The sequence below is a fragment of the Mustelus asterias genome, chromosome 11 (assembly GCF_964213995.1).
Source record: "Mustelus asterias chromosome 11, sMusAst1.hap1.1, whole genome shotgun sequence".
NCBI classification, from domain to species: Eukaryota; Metazoa; Chordata; class Chondrichthyes; order Carcharhiniformes; family Triakidae; genus Mustelus; species Mustelus asterias.
The window spans coordinates 163,068-181,844 of NC_135811.1; the positions used below are offsets into that span (position 1 = coordinate 163,068).

General features: G+C 51.6%; 1 protein-coding gene across 4 annotated transcripts in view; it reads right to left on the bottom strand.

Annotated features, from left to right (window-relative positions):
- entpd1 (ectonucleoside triphosphate diphosphohydrolase 1) overlaps window positions 1–18,777 on the bottom strand; it is a 189,316-nt gene that overhangs the window by 103,980 nt on the left and 66,559 nt on the right. The window contains exon 1 of one of the 4 annotated variants that reach the window (XM_078222977.1): window positions 15,643–15,882. The exons of 2 other annotated variants lie outside the window; for them this stretch is intronic. The gene's annotated coding sequence lies outside the window, so the exon portion shown is untranslated. Of the gene's footprint in view, window positions 1–13,539; window positions 15,071–15,642; window positions 15,883–18,777 lie in introns of those variants that run through there. One more of the 4 variants, XM_078222978.1, reaches the window with a different exon arrangement.

Consider the following 18,777-nt stretch of genomic DNA (forward strand, 5'->3'; position numbering starts at 1 on the left):
ACAAAGGTAATGGGGGCAGTGGGGTGAAGGCCACAGTCAGATCAGTCATGATCTTATTGAATGGGTGGAGCAGGCTCATTGGGCCGAATGGCCTATTCCTACATATGAACGTACAAATTTGAAGCAACAGGAGGCCACTCAGCCCTTCGAACCTGCTCCATCATTCAATAAGATCATGGCTGATCTGGTTTTAAGCCCAACCCCACACTCCTACCCAGCCCTGATAACCTTTCACCCCCTTGTTAATCAAGAAATGATTTAGCTTTGCCCTAAAAATATTCAAAGACTCTAATTCCACTGCCTTTTTTGGAAGAGAGTTCCAGAGACACTTGGCCTGATGACCTGCACCGATTTCTTATCATCTGCTGCTGATTTCTGACCTTCCTGTCTGTCGAGGACAAATAAACTTTACATGAGCTGGAATACGGTGTGCAGTATTGGTCCCCTTATATGAGGAAGGATATATTGGCATTGGAGGGAGTGCAGAGAAGGTTCACCAGGTTGATACCGGAGATGAGGGGTTTGGATTATGAGGAGAGGCTGAGGAGATTGGGTTTGTACTCGTTGGAGTTTAGAAGGATGAGGGGGGATCTTATGGAGACTTATAAGATAATGCGGGGGCTGGATAGGGTGGAGGCGGAGAGATTCTTTCCACTTAGTAAGGAAGTTAAAACTAGAGGACACAGCCTCAAAATAAAGGGGGGTCGGTTTAAGACAGAGTTGAGGAGGAACTTCTTCTCCCAGAGGGTGGTGAATCTCTGGAATTCTCTGCCCACTGAGGTGGTGGAGGCTACCTCGCTGAATATGTTTAAAGCGCGGATGGATGGATTCCTGATCGGTAAGGGAATTAAGGGTTATGGGGATCAGGCGGGTAAGTGGTACTGATCCACGTCAGATCAGCCATGATCTTATTGAATGGCGGGGCAGGCTCGAGGGGCTAGATGGCCTACTCCTGCTCCTATTTCTTATGTTCTTATGTTCTTACGAGACTTTCTCTGCTCTTCAGTATCATCTACAGGTCCGAAACCTCTCTGAGATCAGTCCCTGGCATCATAATGAGCTGTGGCAGGAATTTCTTGCAGCTTCAATTACTCCATGCAGCTTGGAGCCACTTCAAACAATATATTCATCTCCAAAGGAAAAACAACATCCCTTCCAGTTGATTTTCCCAAGTTACGTTATTCTTTAATGCTTCACCAAGATGTAATTGTGAAACAGCAGAGGAAATGGAGCCTGACCAGACTGGTCTTTGTTACGGGGCAAGGGAACCCGAGAATGAGCCAAGAGGTTGATTTGATGCGGAAAGTATGTGGGTGAAGAGTTTGCATGATTTCTACTCTGCCGTGCTTGTTTGCTTCTCATTTCCAGCCTACACCACTGATCAGCAGCAATGAAACAGAGGGAGCCCAATGTGTAACTATCTCCCGTCAGTACATTGCCTTTCCAGGAGCACCCTAGCTATAACACTACATTCTGCACCCTCGCCTTTCCTCCTTCCCTATGTACTCTACGAACAGTATGTTTTGTCTGTATAGCACGCAAGAAATAATACTTTTCATTGTATACTAATATATGTGACAATAATATATCAAATCAAAAGTCCTCAGCTGTCTCCCCTCATGGTGACCCACAGACATTATACGGACCACGTGGACTTGAAACATTTGGCGGGATTCTCCAGCTGTTCATGCCAGTAGATTCTCTGTCCCACTGTATTGAATGGAGATTTGGCTGAGCGCCAAATCCTTTGTCCTCGCTTGCAGCGGCGATGGAGCAGGAACAGCCAGAGAATGCCAACCATTTCCTCTCTCCACAGATGCTGACAGACCTGCTGAGTTTATCCAACATTTTCATTTCAGATTTTCAAAATCCACAGTATTTTGTTTTTATTATTACTTTTCTACCTATCTTTGTGTCATCAGCAAATTTAGCAACCATCCCTTCATCCAGGTCATTTATATAAATTGTAAACAGTTGAGGTCCCAGCACTGATTCCTGTGGCACACCATTTGTTACATCTTGCCAACCTGAAAATGACTTAAGTTATGCCTACTCTTTGCTTCCCATTAGCCAGCCAATCTTTTATCCATGCCAATATGTTATCTCCATACCATAAACTTTTATTTTCCACAAAAACCTTTGATCTGGCACTTTTATCAAATGCTTTCTGGAAATACAGTTCACCCATCGGTTCCCCTTTATCCACAGCATGTTCTTTCCTCAAAATCTTCAGTAAGTTGGTTAAACATGAATTCTCTTTCACTAAACCATGTTGACTCTGCCTGATTCCTTGAGCTTATCCAAGAGCCCTGCAATGACTTCTTTACGAACAGCTTGAACATTTTCTCTAGGACAGCTGTAGCACCCTTGTTACCTGCGTCTCTATTTTCCTGTTTGTCATCCCTACCTTAGGCCTATAGACAACTCCCACTAATGTTTCCCACCCTTACTTCTTTGCTCCACTCAGACTGATTCCACACCTGATTTTCTGAGCCAATATCCTCTTTCAATATTGTACTGATTTCATCTATAATTAACAGTTCCACCCCACCTCCTTTTCCTTTTTGTCCGTCCTTCCAAAGTATTGAATACTCTTGGATATTCAGTCCCCAGCCTTGGTCATCCTGTAATTGTAATCGTATCATACCCGTTTATATCAATTTATGCTGTTCATTGCTTCGACTGGAGCAAGGCTGAGAGGAGCGATTTGAGGCCACAGTAAAAAGGGTACGGGATCGACTTTTATTACTTACCTTTTCGCAGGGTTTCTTTGTTACTAACTTGAAGGGAAAAGCGGAAGTAGGCCGAGCGCGGGGTGAGCTGGGAAGAAAATTTGTTTTTTTTTAAGCGTGCGGGAGGTTTAAAAGCAGGCCGCACTATTCAGCGGGCAGCGTTTTAGCGGGCAGCGGAGTGAGCAGGGAGCAGAGTGAGAGCTAAAGGGCTTTGGCTCATCGGGCTTCGGCGTAAACAGGCAGAGGCAGGATAGGTTCTGTTCTTCGTTCTTCCAGTAATTTAAAGAAAGGGGTAATTATGAGCGGGAGGCCAGTTTGTTGCTGTCAGTGTCGGATGTGGGAGTTCATGCAGTCGCCTAGCCTCCCGGAAGTCCATATCTGCACCAGGTGTGTCGAACTGCAGCTCCTGAGAGACCGCGTTAGGGAACTGGAGCTGCGGCTCGATGACCTTAGTCTAGTCAGGGAAAATGAGAAGTTAATGGATAGAAGTTACAGGCAGGTCGTCACACCAGGGCCACGGGAGGAAGGCACTTGGGTCACGGTTAGGAAGGGTAAAGGTCACGTACCAGAGAGTACCCCGGTGGTTGTCCCCCTTAACAGTAAGGGATGGGTGTCAGATGGGAGAGAGGAAGGGAGAGAGCAGTCAGTGATGGGATCCCCTGTGGTTGTTCCCCTCCAGAATAAGTATACCGTTTTGGATACTGGGGGGGGGGGGGGGGGGGGGGGGGGGGGGGGGAGAGAGTCCCTCCAGGGGTAAGCCATGGTGACTGGGTCACTGGCACGGAATCGGGCTCTGTGGCTCAGGAGGGAAAGAGGGGAACCAGGAGAGCAATAGTAGTGAGGGATGAAATGGTTAGAGGCACAGACAGGCGGTTCTGTGGGCGTGAACGAGACTCCAGGATGGTAGTCTGCCTCCCTGGTGCCGGGGTCCTGGATATCTCTGAGCGGGTAGGAAGCACCCTAAAAAAGGCGGGTAACCAGACAGATGTCATTGTCCACATTGGTGCAAATGACGTAGGCAGAAAGAGCAGGGAGGTCCTGAGAGAGCAATTCAGGGAGTTGGGTAGTCGGCTAAAAAGCAGGGCCTCCAAGGTAGCGATCTCTGGACTACTCCCAGTGCCACAAGCTAGTGAGGCTCGGAACAGGAAGACTGCACAGCTGAACGCGTGGCTAAAGGACTGGTGCAGGAGGGAGGGTTTTGAATTCGTGGATCACTGGGAAGTCTTCAAGAAAGGATGGCACCTGTACAAGAAGGACGGGTTACACCTAAACTGGAGGGGCACGAATATCCTAGCCGGGAGTTTTGCTAGTGTGGTTCGGGTGGGTTTAAACTAATGTGGCAGGGGGGTGGGGATCAGAACAATAGGTCAATAAGCATAGAGGCTGGGGACGAGGTTGGGGCCAAGACAAGGCTATCTAAGAGGAAGAGCATTCTGGGGGAGGATGACCTCAGTGGGCCTGGAGGTCTGGAGTGCATCTGCTTCAATGCAAGGAGCGTCACGTCAAGACAGACGAGCTTAGAGCCTTAATGCTTGAGCGGAACTTGGATGTGGTTGCAGTGATGGAGACTTGGTTAAAAGGACAGGACTGGCAGCTGAATATTCCGGGGTACAAGTGTTTTAGGCGAGACCAAGGAGGGGCTAGGAGAGGTGGGGGAGTAGCAATGCTGGTTAGGGAGCATATTACAGCGGTACAGAGGGTGGACAATATGGAAGGGTCAGGTAACGAGTCACTGTGGGTGGAGCTCAGGAACAGGAAGGGCGCAGTCACTATGCTGGGGGTATACTACAGGCCTCCCAACAGCCCACGGGAAGTTGAGGAACGGATATGTAAGGAGGTTCTGGACAGGTGCAGAAAAAATAGGGTTGTTGTAGTGGGAGATTTTAATTTCCCTCACATAGACTGGAAACCGCTTAGGGCTGGGGGCCTGGACGGGGAAGAATTTATAAAATGCGTACAGGAAGGTTCTTTGGAACAATATGTTGACAGTCCAACGAGAGAGGGGGCTATACTGGACCGAGTACTGGGGAATGAGCCTGGTCAGGTCATCAAAGTTTCAGTGGGGGAACATGTGGCAAATAGTGACCACAATTCTGTAAAATTTAGGATAGTAATGGAAAAAGATGAGTGTTGTCCTATGGGTAAGGTGCTGAATTGGGGGAAGGCTAACTACAGCCGGATTAGGCAGGATTTGGTGGCTGTTGATTGGGAGAGGCTGTTCGAGGGTAAATCCACATCTGGCATGTGGGAGTCTTTTAAGGAGCAGTTGATAGGACTGCAGGACAGGCAAAAGAGATGGGGGAGATACTAAATGGTTTTTTTGCATCCGTATTTACTGAGGAAACGGGCATGGAGTCTACGGAAATAGGGCAAACTGGTAGGGAGGCCATGGAACCTTTACAGATTAAAGGGGAGGAGGTGCTCGCTGTCTTGAGGCAAATCAGAGTGGATAAATCCCCAGGACCGGACAGGGTATTCCCACGGACCTTGAGGGAAGCTAGTGTTGAACTTGCAGGGGCCCTGGCAGACATATTTAAAATGTCAGTATTCACGGGGGAGGTGCCGGATGATTGGAGGGTGGCTCATGTTGTTCCGTTGTTTAAAAAAGGTTCCAAAAGAAATCCGGGAAATTATAGGCCAGTAAGTTTGACGTCAGTGGTGGGCAAGTTATTGGAAGGTGTGATAAGGGATAGGATCTACAAATATTTGGATAGACAGGGACTTATTAGGGAGAGTCAACATGGCTTTGTGCGTGGTAGGTCATGTTTGACCAATCTATTAGAGTTTTTCGAGGAGGTTACCAGGAAAATGGATGAAGGGAAGGCGTGGATGGTGTCTACCTGGATTTCAGCAAGGCCTTTGACAAGGTCCCTCATGGGAGGTTAGTTAGGAAGGTTCAGTCGCTAGGTATACATGGGGAGGTAGTAAATTGGATAAGACACTGGCTCAATGGAAGAAGCCAGAGAGTGGTTGTGGAGGATTGCTTCTCTGAGTGGAGGCCTGTGACTAGTGATGTGCCGCAGGGATCGGTGTTGGGTCCATTGTTGTTTGTCATCTATATCAATGATCTGGATGATAATGTGGTCAATTGGATCAGCAAGTTTGCTGATGATACAAAGATTGGAGGTGTAGTGGACAGTGAGGAAGGTTTTCAAAGCTTGCAGAGGGATTTGGACCAACTAGAAAAATGGGCTGAAAAATGGCAAATGGAATTTAACGCAGACAAGTGTGAGATATTGCACTTTGGAAGGACAAACCAAAGAAGAACGTACAGGGTAAATGGTAGGACTCTGAAGAGTGCAGTTGAACAGAGGGATCTGGGAATACAGGTACAGAATTCCCTAAAAGTGACGTCACAGGTGGATAGGGTCGTAAAGAGTGCCTTTGGTACATTGGCCTTTATAAATCAGAGTATCGAGTATGAAAGTTGGAGTGTTATGGTAAGGTTATATAAGGCATTGGTGAGGCCGAATTTGGAGTATTGTGTACAGTTTTGGTCACCTAGTTACAGGAAGGATGTAAATAAGATTGAAAGAGTGCAGAGAAGGTTCACAAGGATGTTGCCGGGACTTGAGAAGCTGAGTTACAGAGAGAGATTGAATAGGTTGGGACTTTATTCCCTGGAGCGTAGAAGATTGAGGGGAAATTTGATAAAGGTATATAAGATTTTGATGGGTATAGGTAGAGTGAATGCAAGCAGGCTTTTTCCGCTGAGGCTAGGGGAGAAAAAAACCAGAGGACATGGGTTAAGGGTGAAAGGAGAAAAGTTTAAAGGGAATATTAGGGGGGGCTTCTTCACGCAGAGAGTGGTGGGAGTGTGGAATGAGCTGCCGGATAAAGTGGTAAATGCGGGGTCACTTTTAACATTTAAGAAAAACTTGGACGGGTTCATGGATGAGAGGGGTGTGGAGGGATATGGTCCAAGTGCAGGTCAGTGGGACTAGGCATAAAATGGTTCGGCACAGACAAGAAGGGCCAAAAGGCCTGTTTCTGAGCTGTAATTTTCTATGGTTCTATGTGCCTGTAAAGAGGAAGGATAGGAAAGGTAGGATTCGAGAGTCGTGGATAACCAGTGAAATTGTGGGTCTAACCAAAAAGAAAAAAAGAGGCATACATGAGGTCCAGGCAGCTAAAAACAGATGGAGCACTGGAGGAATACAGAGAAAGTAGAAAAGAACTCAAACAGGGACTTAGAAATGTCCTTGGCAGACAGGATTAAGGAGAATCCTAAGGCATTTTATACATACGTTAGGAACAAGAGGATTGTTAGGGAAAGAATCTGACCTCTCAGGGACAAAGGAGGGGAATTATGTTTAGAACCAAAGGAAGTAGGTGAGATCCTAAACAAATACTTTACATCAGTATTCACAAAGGAGAGGGACATGTTGACTGGTAGTGTCTCAGAGAGATGTGTTGACCCGTTAGAAAAATTCTCAATTACGAGGGAGGAAGTGTTAGGTTTTTTAGGAAAAATTAAGACAGACAAATCCCCAGGGCTGGATGGCATCTATCCTAGACTCCTCAGAGAGGCGAGAGATGCAATTGCTGGGTCTCTAACAGAAATCTTTGTCTCTTCACTGGACACAGGTGAGGTCCCAGAGGATTGGAGGATAGCAAATGTGGTCCCGTTATTTAAGAAGGGTAGCAAGGATAACCCGGGTAATTATAGGCCGGTGAGCTTGACGTCCGTGGTAGGGAAATTGTGGGAGAAGATTCTTAGAGATAGGATATATATGTATTTAGAACTGAATAATCTCATTAGCGATAGCATGGTTTTGTACGAGGGAGGTCATGCCTCACAAATTTGGTTGAGTTTTTTGAGGAGGTGACAAAAACGATTGACGAGGGAAGGGCCGTGGATGTCGTCTATATGGATTTTAGCAAAGCGTTTGACAAGGTCCCTCATGGCAGGCTGGTGCACAAGGTTAAATCTCACGGGATAAAAGGTGAGCTAGTTAGATGGGTGGAGAACTGGCTTAGCCATAGAAGACAGAGCGTAGCAGTGGAGGGGTCTTTTTCCGGTTGGAGGTCTGTGACTAGTGGTGTTCATGATGTTCCACAGGGCTCTGTACTGGGACCTCTGCTGTTTCTGATATATATAAATGATTTGGAGGAAGATGTAACTGGTGTGATCAGTAAGTTTGCGGATGACACGAAGATTGCTGGAGTTGCGGATAGTGATGAACATTGTCAGAGAATACAGCAGGATATAGATAGGCTGGAACATTGGGCGGAGAAATGGCAGATGGAATTTAATCCAGATAAATGCGAAGTGATGCATTTCGGTAGATCTAATGTAAGGGGGAGCTATACAATAAATGGCAGAACCATCAGGAGTATAGACACACAGAGGGACCTGGGTGTACAAGTCCACAGATCCTTAAAGGTGGCAGCACAGGTGGAGAGGGTGGTCAAGAAGGCATATGGCATGCTTGCCTTTATTGGACGGGGCATAGAATATAAAAGTTGGCATATGATGATGCAGCTGTATAGAGCGATGGTTAGGCCACATTTGGAATACTGCGTCCAGTTCTGGTCGCCGCACTACCAGAAGGACGTGGAGGCTTTGGAGAGAGTACAGAGAAGATTTACCAGGATGTTGCCTGGTATGGAGGGTCTTAGCTATGAGGAGAGATTGGGTAAACTGGGGTTGTTCTCTCTGGAAAGACGGAGGATGAGGGGCGACCTAATAGAGGTGTATAAAATTATGAAGGGCATAGATAGGGTGAACAGTGGGAAGCTTTTTCCCAGGTCGGAGGTGACGAAGGGGTCACGGGTTCAAGGTGAAGGGGGCAAGGTTCAACACAGATGTCAGGGGTACGTTTTTTACACCGAGGGTGGTGGGGACCTGGAATGCACTGCCAAGCAAGGTGATTGAGGCGGACACGCTGGGATCGTTTAAGACTTATCTAGATAGCCACATGAACAGACTGGGAATAGAGGGATACAAACGAATGGTCTAGTGGGCACATGAGCGGCGCAGGCTTGGAGGGCCGAAGGGCCTGTTCCTGTGCTGTATTGTTCTTTGTTCTTTAGTTCATCAACCTAATTGTGAATGCTGTGTGCATTCAGATATAACGCCTTTAGAATTGTCTTTTTAATATTTTTATGCGTTTTTTGTACTGTGGCCCTATTTGCTGAAGCCTTTGTTTCCTCTGCCTTCCATAAGACCATAAGAAATAGGAACAGGAGTAGGCCATTCAGCCCCTCCAGCCTGCTCCGCCATTCAATTGGATTATGGCTGATCCAGCATTCCTCACGTTCACCTTCCTGACCTTTCCCTGTAACCCTCGATTCCCTTACTGATCAGAAATCTATCTATCTGAGCCTTTCACACACACAAGGACTCTGCCCCACATCTCTCTGTGGTAAGGAGTTCCAAAGACTCACAACCGTCTGAGAGAAGAAATTCCTCCTTATTTGAGTCTTTGCTTTCTACTTTTCTGTCTTTCATTTCTATCTTTGTTCTCCTTTCTTGTGTCTCCCCGCACAGGAATACCCCTGTCATTCTGTTTTTCCTACCAAAGTGAATAACTTCACACTTGTATACTGCCAGGTATTTTCCACTCATTCAACTTGTCTAAATCAACTTGGTGCCTCTTAACATCCTCCTCACCATCCACATTCCCATCTAGTTTTGAGTCATCAGTTCACGGTGGCACAGTGGTTAGCACTGCTGCCTCTCAGCGCCAGGGACCCGGATTTGATAATCAACTTGGGTCACTGTCTGTGCGGAGTCTACACGTTCTCTCCGTGTCTGTGTGGATTTCCTCCGGGTGCTCCGGTTTCCCCCCACATTCTGAAAGACGTGCTGGTTAGGGTGCATTGGCCGTGCTAAATTCTCGCTCAGTGTGCCCGAACAGGTGCCGGAATGTGGCGATCAGGGGATTTTCACAGTGACTTCATTGCAGTGTTAAGGTAAGCCTACTTGTGACACTAATAATTCCGATTCTGGCCACTGTCTGTGTGGAGTTTGCACATTCTCCCCGTGTCTGTGTGAGTTTCCTCCGGGTGCTCTGGTTTCTTCCCACAGTCCAAAGACATGCAGGTTAGGTGGGATTGGCTATGCTAAATTGCCCCTCAGTGTCAGGGGGAGCAGCAGGGTAAATATGTGGGGTTACAGGTATAGGCGCTGGTGGGATTGTTGTCGGTGAAGGCTCGATTGGCTGAATAGCCTCCTTTTGCACTGTAGGGATTCTATGATTCATTTAGAAAGCTTTTGTGAGGCAAATGTCCACTGTGAAAAGCAACCAGAATGCATGCAGTGTGACTGTGTTGCAATGTTTGCGACTGACATTTTCTCTTCCCCCCTCAGATGCCTCATGATGTCACAGATACCCCCATGGACCCTCCCTTGAGCACTCCAAGGAAGAGCAGCTACCAGATGCTCCATGTCATATCCTTTCTTTGCACCAAGCATCAACAGTCATGTTGGTCAGCATAAGCCTTCGTATCAGATGGCTGTGCAATTGGTGAAGACTTCAAACTCACCCGAAGAGCTGGAGGAGGCAGTGAGCTCTCAGGGCTCTGGCTGTGAGAGTGTTATTGGAGACCAGGACCATGCTGAGTCCAAGCTGGGTGATGGAATCATCCATCAGGTGGCAGCTGCTGAATGTCTGGGGGGATACGTGGGGAGACCAGGCAGAAATCCTGGGGAGTCTGCGTACCATTATCTCTGTCTTGCAGAAGTTCCTGAGGAGCATCAGCACCTCACTGACCTGGAGCTCTGAATGCACAGCCTACTCCATTGAGCAAGTGGCAATCCTCAATCAGGAGTTTCTGGGGTTGTGTTCAGACCCTGCAAACCCATACACTGGCAGTGAGCTCAGCAAGTCAACACAAGTGTTAGAGATGTATGAAGCACCTAGTAACTCTGCTCGCTGCCTGTCCATCAATGGAGCCTGCATCTGCAAACTCCTCTCAGGGTGTTGTGTACGATGGCACTGGGCCCCTCTGCCAGTGACCATGGCATCCGAGACTACGATGACTGAGGAGTGCCCAGCTTGGGCGCTGGACTCCCCTGCCCACATGGGTTTCATCAGGTAGCGGATCAGGGCTGAATTGGCATCAGAGACTGCAGGTTGCCTCGAATCCAGCCATCACCAACGAGGGGGTACTGAGATGTCGCACTTTCCAATGAACAAAGAACAAAGAACAATACAGCACAGGAACAGGCCCTTCGGCCCTCCAAGCCCGTGCCGCTCCCTGGTCCAAACTAGACCATTCTTTTGTATCCCTCCATTCCCACTCCGTTCATGTGGCTATCTAGATAAGTCTTAAACGTTCCCAGTGTGTCCGCCTCCACCACCCTGCCTGGCAGCGCATTCCAGGCCCCCACCACCCTCTGCGTAAAATATGTCCTTCTGATATCTGTGTTAAACCTCCCCCCCTTCACCTTGAACCTATGACCCCTCGTGAACGTCACCACCGACCTGGGGAAAAGCTTCCCACCGTTCACCCTATCTATGCCTTTCATAATTTTATACACCTCTATTAAGTCTCCCCTCATCCTCCGTCTTTCCAGGGAGAACAACCCCAGTTTACCCAATCTCTCCTCATAACTAAGCCCCTCCATACCAGGCAACATCCTGGTAAACCTCCTCTGCACTCTCTCCAAAGCCTCCACGTCCTTCTGGTAGTGTGGCGACCAGAACTGGACGCAGTATTCCAAATGCGGCTGAACCAACGTTCTATACATCTGCAACATCAGACCCCAACTTTTATACTCTATGCCCCGTCCTATAAAGGCAAGCATGCCATATGCCTTCTTCACCACCTTCTCCACCTGTGACGTCACCTTCAAGGATCTGTGGACTTGCACACCCAGGTCCCTCTGCGTATCTACACCCTTTATGGTTCTGCCATTTATCGTATAGCTCCTCCCTACGTTATTTCTACCAAAATGCATCACTTCGCATTTATCAGGATTGAACTCCATCTGCCATTTCTTTGCCCAAATTTCCAGCCTATCTATATCCTTCTGTAGCTTCCAACAATGCTCCTCACTATCTGCAAGTCCTGCCAATTTTGTGTCGTCCGCAAACTTACTGATCATCCCAGTTACACCTTCTTCCAGATCATTTATATAAATCACAAACATAAGAACATAAGAACATAAGAAATAGGAGCAGGAGTCGGCCATCTAGCCCCTCGAGCCTGCCCCGCCATTCAATAAGATCATGGCTGATCTGACGTGGATCAGTACCACTTACCCGCCTGATCCCCATAACCCTTAATTCCCTTACCGATCAGGAATCCATCCATCCGCGCTTTAAACATATTCAGCGAGGTAGCCTCCACCACCTCAGTGGGCAGAGAATTCCAGAGATTCACCACCCTCTGGGAGAAGAAGTTCCTCCTCAACTCTGTCTTAAACCGACCCCCCTTTATTTTGAGGCTGTGTCCTCTAGTTTTAACTTCCTTACTAAGTGGAAAGAATCTCTCCGCCTCCACCCTATCCAGCCCCCGCATTATCTTATAAGTCTCCATAAGATCCCCCCTCATCCTTCTAAACTCCAACGAGTACAAACCCAATCTCCTCAGCCTCTCCTCATAATCCAAACCCCTCATCTCCGGTATCAACCTGGTGAACCTTCTCTGCACTCCCTCCAATGCCAATATATCCTTCCTCATATAAGGGGACCAATACTGCACACAGTATTCCAGCTGCGGCCTCACCAATGCCCTGTACAGGTGCATCAAGACATCCCTGCTTTTATATTCTATCCCCTTCGCAATATAGGCCAGCATCCCATTTGCCTTCTTGATCACCTGTTGTACCTGCAGACTGGGCTTTTGCGTCTCATGCACAAGGACCCCCAGGTCCCTTTGCGCGGTAGCATGTTTTAATTAATTAATCTAATTCCGATTAGGCAATCCTGTCACAGTACAACCTCTGAAATAAAGTTTGCAGTCCTTCCTCTGTATCACGTGTGACCCACAGGTCTATTTCGCATTGAAAGCATGAAGCACGCTCAGGCCTTTGCACATGAAGGGACATTTTCAGAAAGTATCCAAACGTGCACATGCTCCAAGAAAGCACAAATCACCGTGACAACCCCTTCATGTTGGCTGGTGAAAAAGGTTGGATCTCATGGGATAAAGGGGGAGGTGGCTAGATGGGTGGAGAACTGGCTTGGTCACAGAAGACAGGGTGGTAGTGGAAGGGCCGGTTTGCCCCCTCGCTGTGCGCATGCGGGCGGAGCGGCCAGGTGGTCATGACGCAATGACTTGGCTCGGCCACTCGGAGATTCTATCCCGCTCCTGGCCCGGGCGGAGCAGGTAAAACCCAGCCAGGCTGCCGAGAGCGACCCAGGGCCGCTGAGGGGGCTCCATCCCCATCGGCAACTGCCCCGCCCCACCCCCAAGCACTCGCCCCGCCCCCCCCAGTTAATCTACAAACAGCAGAGGTCCCAATACAGAGCCCTGCGGAACACCACTAGTCACAGGCCTCCAGCCGGAAAAAGACCCTTCCACTACCACCCTGTCTTCTGTGACCAAGCCAGTTCTCCACCCATCTAGCCACCTCCCCCTTTATCCCATGAGATCCAACCTTTTTCACCAGCCAACATGAAGGGGTTGTCACGGTGATTTGTGCTTTCTTGGAGCATGTGCACGTTTGGATACTTTCTGAAAATGTCCCTTCATGTGCAAAGGCCTGAGCGTGCTTCATGCTTTCAATGCGAAATAGACCTGTGGGTCACACGTGATACAGAGGAAGGACTGCAAACTTTATTTCAGAGGTTGTACTGTGACAGGATTGCCTAATCGGAAACACCATTAAGGATTGCATGCCCCTTGCCATCACCTTGATTCCTTGTTTTGGATGCTTAGCTGAAAGTTCTCTGAATCAAGGCCTTCCTGTTTCACACAAGGAATCTTGCTCATCGCCCTGAGGTTCTCAGGCTCCTCCTCAGACCAAGCACTTGAGTTGTCCCCTGGGCCTGTGAAGCAACGTTGCCGTCTTTATCCTCCAAGGGCTTTGACAGAGCCAGAAAGTGCAGAGAGTAGTCGATAAGGGAAATGTGCTCAAGAGAATATTAAAGGGATCTCTCCGAGTGGCCCAGACTTTGTAACTTCATCTTGAGTAGACCTTTGGTTTTCTCATTGACTGCCTTTGTGGTGGAATGACTGTATTTCTCTCTCTGCTCAGCGTCTGTCCTTGGTCTCTCACTGGGGTTATGAGCACCTTTTCAGTGGATATCATTTGTCCCCTGGGACCATCCAAGCAAGCTGGAGCAATGAAGAGCCCTTGGCATTTGGGAGTGAAGGAGGATTTAGGCAACATAACAGTTCCCAGGGTAACTGGTGCGGACCTGGAAGATTTCACAATTACAGTCACACATCCAGATAAACGCAAACTACTGCAGATGCTGGAATCTGAAACAAAAAATGTTGGAAAATCTCAGCAGGCTGCCGGCTCTGACAAAAGGGTGAACCAGACTGGAAACGTTGGCTCTATTCTCTCTCCATAGATGCTGTCAGACCTGCTGAGATTTTCCAGCATTTTATGTCTTTGTCGTGGTCGCACATTGCCTGCATGTTTAGGGAATGGAAACCCATTCTATTGACAAAGACACCCAGCTTCCTGCTGGATCCTTGTTGGGCACATGCTCACAGTCAATGGCTCCTTGAATGAAAGCCTCGCTCCGCCAGGCTGGCCTTGTCTGTCCAGTAGCGAATGAAGGTATTGGACTTTCTGAACAAAGCACCAATGACCAATTTGATGCAACTGATTGGAGGAAACCACACAAGTCTCCCACTGACAGCCCGGAATGAACCAGAGGTGTAGGGTTCAGTGCGGCTGTAACATTAAGAACCACTGGCATCGGATGGCCATCTACACAGTTGGAGGTGGTCTCTGGACCAATCATCTTGCATATGAAGGTAAGAGCGTCCCCAGACCTCAGATATGGCCAGGTAGCAGTAAGAGTTTTAACAACACCAGGTTAAAGTCCAACAGGTGTATTTGGGAGCAAATACCAGGTAGCAGTCCAGGCCTATAGATTCTTCCTATTGGATAACGGCACCTTCTCGAGACCCTTCAGCCTTTCATTTCCTGCTGGCCCTGCATGCCTTCTGGTTGCACTTCTTAGTAAATGGGTCTCGCTCTGGGATGCTGTCTGCAAGCAGCTGGCCTCTACTGCACTTCCGAAGAGGCTTCCAACAGAGTAGACAATTCACCTTATTGTAAAGATGAGTGTGCACTGAGGGGCCAATTGGAAAAAAGCCACGATAAATGCTGAGAAATATAGACACCAAACTGAACAAACTCTGAGATGCTCACCGCCAACCCCCCCCTCACACACACAGAGATACTCACCCACACACACTCACCCACAGAGACACTCACCCACAGAGATACTCACCCACAGAGATACTCACCCACACACACTCACCCACAGAGACACTCACCCACAGAGATACTCACCCACAGAGATACTCACCCACACACACACACCCACAGAGACACTCACTCACCCACAGAGACACTCACCCACACACACTCACCCACAGAGACACTCACTCACCCACAGAGACACTCACTCACCGAGACACTCACTCACCCACAGAGACACTCACTCACCCACAGAGACACTCACTCACCCACAGAGACACTCACCCACCCACAGAGACACTCACCCACAGAGACACTCACCCACAGAGACACTCACCCACCCACAGAGACACTCACCCACCCACAGAGACACTCACCCACCCACAGAGACACTCACCCACCCACAGAGACACTCACCCACAGAGACACTCACCCACAGAGACACTCACTCACCCACAGAGACACTCACCCACCCACAGAGATACTCACCCACCCACAGAGACACTCACCCACAGAGACACTCACCCACAGAGACACTCACCCACAGAGACACTCACCCACAGAGACACTCACCCACAGAGACACACACTCAGCCCCTCCCCGGATATTCGTGGCCAAGCGGCGCATGCGCATGCGGGCGGAGCGGCCAGGTGGTCATGACGCAATGACTTGGCTCGGCCACTCGGCCCGCTGGGAGATTCTATCCCGCTCCTGGCCCGGGCGGAGCAGGTAAAACCCAGCCAGGCTGCCGAGAGCGACCCAGGGCCGCTGAGGGGGCTCCATCCCCACCGGCAACTGCCCCGCCCCACCCCCAAGCACTCGCCCCGCCCCCCCCAGGCGCTCGCCCCGCCCCAAGCACGCGCCCCGCCCCCCCAAACACTCGCCCCGCCCCCCAGGCTCTCGCCCCGCCCCCTCAAGCACTCGCCCCGCCCCCCCAGGCTCTCGCCCCGCCCCCCCAAGCGCTCGCCCCGCCCCAAGCACGCGCCCCGCCCCCCCAAACACTCGCCCCGCCCCCCAGGCTCTCGCCCCGCCCCCTCAAGCACTCGCCCCGCCCCCCCAGGCTCTCGCCCCGCCCCACCAGGCACTCGCCCCGCCCCCCAGGCTCTCGCCCCGCCCCCCCAGGCTCTCGCCCCGCCCCCCCAGGCTCTCGCCCCGCCCCCCCCAGGCTCTCACCCCGCCCCCCCCAGCCTCTCACCCCGCCCCCCCAGCCTCTCGCCCCGCCCCCCCCAGCCTCTCGCCCCGCACCCCCCAGGCTCTCGCCCCGCCCCCCCCAAGCTCTCGCCCCGCCCCCCCAGGCTCTCGCCGTGCCCCCCCCAAGCTCTCGCCCCCCCCCCAAGCTCTCGCCCCGCCCCCCCCAGGCTCTCACCGCGCCCCCCCCAAGTTCTCGCCCCCCCCCAGGCTCTTGCCCCCCCCCCCCAGGCTCTCGCCCCGCCCCCCCCAGGCTCTCGCCCCGCCCCCCCAGGCTCTCACCGCGCCCCCCCCCAGGCTCTCGCCCCGCCCCCCCAAGCTCTCGCCCCGCCCCCCCCAAGCTCTCGCCGTGCCCCCCCCAGGCGCTCGCCCCGCACCCCCCAGGCTCTCGCCCCGCCCCCCCAGGCTCTCACCCCGCCCCCCCCAAGCTCTCGCCACCCCCCCCAGGCGCTCACCCCGCACCCCCCAGGCGCTCACCCCAGGCTCTCGCCCCGCCCCCCCAAGCTCTCACCCCGCCCCCCCCAAGCTCTCATCCCGCCCCCCCCAGGCTCTCGCCCCGCCCCCCCAGGCTCTCGCCGCGCCCCCCCCAAGCTCTCGCCGCGCCCCCCCAAGCTCTCGCCGCGCCCCCCCCAAGCTCTCGCCCCGCCCCCCCAGGCTCTCGCCGTGCCCCCCCCAAGCTCTCGCCGCACCCCCCCCAAGCTCTCGCCGTGCCCCCCCCAAGTTCTCGCCGCGCCCCCCCCAAGCTCTCGCCCCTCCCCCCCAGGCTCTCGCCGTGCCCCCCCCAAGCTCTCGCCGTGCCCCCCCCAAGCTCTCACCCCGCCCCCCCCAGGCTCTCGCCGTGCCCCCCCCAAGCTCTCGCCGTGCCCCCCCCAAGCTCTCACCCCGCCCCCCCCCAGGCTCTCGCCGTGCCCCCCCCCAAGCTCTCGCCGTGCCCCCCCCAAGCTCTCGCCGCGCCCCCCCCAAGCTCTCGCCGTGCCCCCCCCAGGCTCTCGCCGCGCCCCCCCCAAGCTCTCGCCCCGCCCCCCCCCAGGCTCTCGCCCCGCCCCCCCCCAGGCTCTCGCCGTGCCCCCCCCAAGCTCTCGCCGTGCCCCCCCCAAGCTCTCGCCCCGCCCCCCCCAGGCTCTCACCGTGCCCCCCCAAGCTCTCGCCCCTCCCCCCCAAGCTGTCGCCGCGCCCCCCCCAGGCTCTCACCGCGCCCCCCCCAAGCTCTCGCCCCTCCCCCCCAAGCTGTCGCCGCGCCCCCCCCAAGCTCTCGCCCCTCCCCCCCAAGCTGTCGCCGCGCCCCCCCCAAGCTCTCGCCACGCCCCCCCCCAAGCTGTCGCCGCGCCCCCCCAAGCTCTCGCCGCGCCCTCCCCCAAGCTGTCGCCGCGCCCCCCCCAAGCTCTCGCCACGCCCCCCCCCCAAGCTCTCGCCGCGCCCCCCCCAAGCTCTCACCACGCCCCCCCCCCCCCAGCTCTCGCCACGCGCCCCCCCCAGCACTCGCTGCCATTCCCATCCCCCACCTGCTCATTCACCACTCAGTGCACAGGATGGATGTTTATTTCAAAGCTTGCCTTTCATGGGGTGATGTGACTGTTACAGGCCATGCGAGAGTCAGTCCATCCCCCGATTCTCTTCTCACCTCACAGTCTCCCCATGACATCTGTGCTTTTATATTGTTGTAAAAACAATGCTGCTGCCATTATTTAATGTGAGTGATTCAGATGTGGTTTCTATCAGCTGATGACGATCAGCAGCTTGTAAATGGAAGCAATCAATGTCTGAGCTTTGGGAATTAACAGGAAGTGAAGACTCGGCCTTCACTTCACCATCAGAGGGTTTTGGAATCCTAACTTGGCTTCATCCTAAGTTATGCAGATGTTCGGTTTTTTGTTTGAATCAAAAATGGTGCAGAGTTTCTGCGCAAAGAGGACTCACATTCTTCAGAATGATTCTGGAACCTTGTGAAGTGCTTTTCCACTGTCCCAAAACTGTGGTCAAATGTTCCAAATACTTGGAATGCTGGTCACACACACAATGATTGGTCTGACACCGGTCTGAGTTCCTGGCGTTTGTGAGATCCGCGATGCGTAGGAATCACATTTTTGTTGTTCTCAGTTCCTCTCATGCTCCCAGTTTCCATTGTTAATGTTGATAAGATCATACAAATTAGAAACAGGAGTCAGCCTGGCCCTCCAGCCTGCTCCGTCATTCAATAAAACCTCATTGTGGTCTTCATTCCGTTTTCCTGCCTGTGCTCACTTGACTTTCTTGTTGATCAAACGTCTAACTCAGCCTTGAATACATCCAATGGCCTAACCTCCACTGTTCTCGGAAGAAGGCAATTCCAAAAACAAAAAACTTCTCAAAAAATAATTCTTCTCCAAGTTACAATTTGTCAGCCTGAAAATGACCCATTTCTTCCAACTCTGTTTCCTGTTAGTTAGCCAATCCTCTATCCATGATAATATACCACCTCAAACACCTGAGCTTTTCATTTTGTGCAGTGACCTGTTGTGTGGAATTTTATTCAATGCCTTT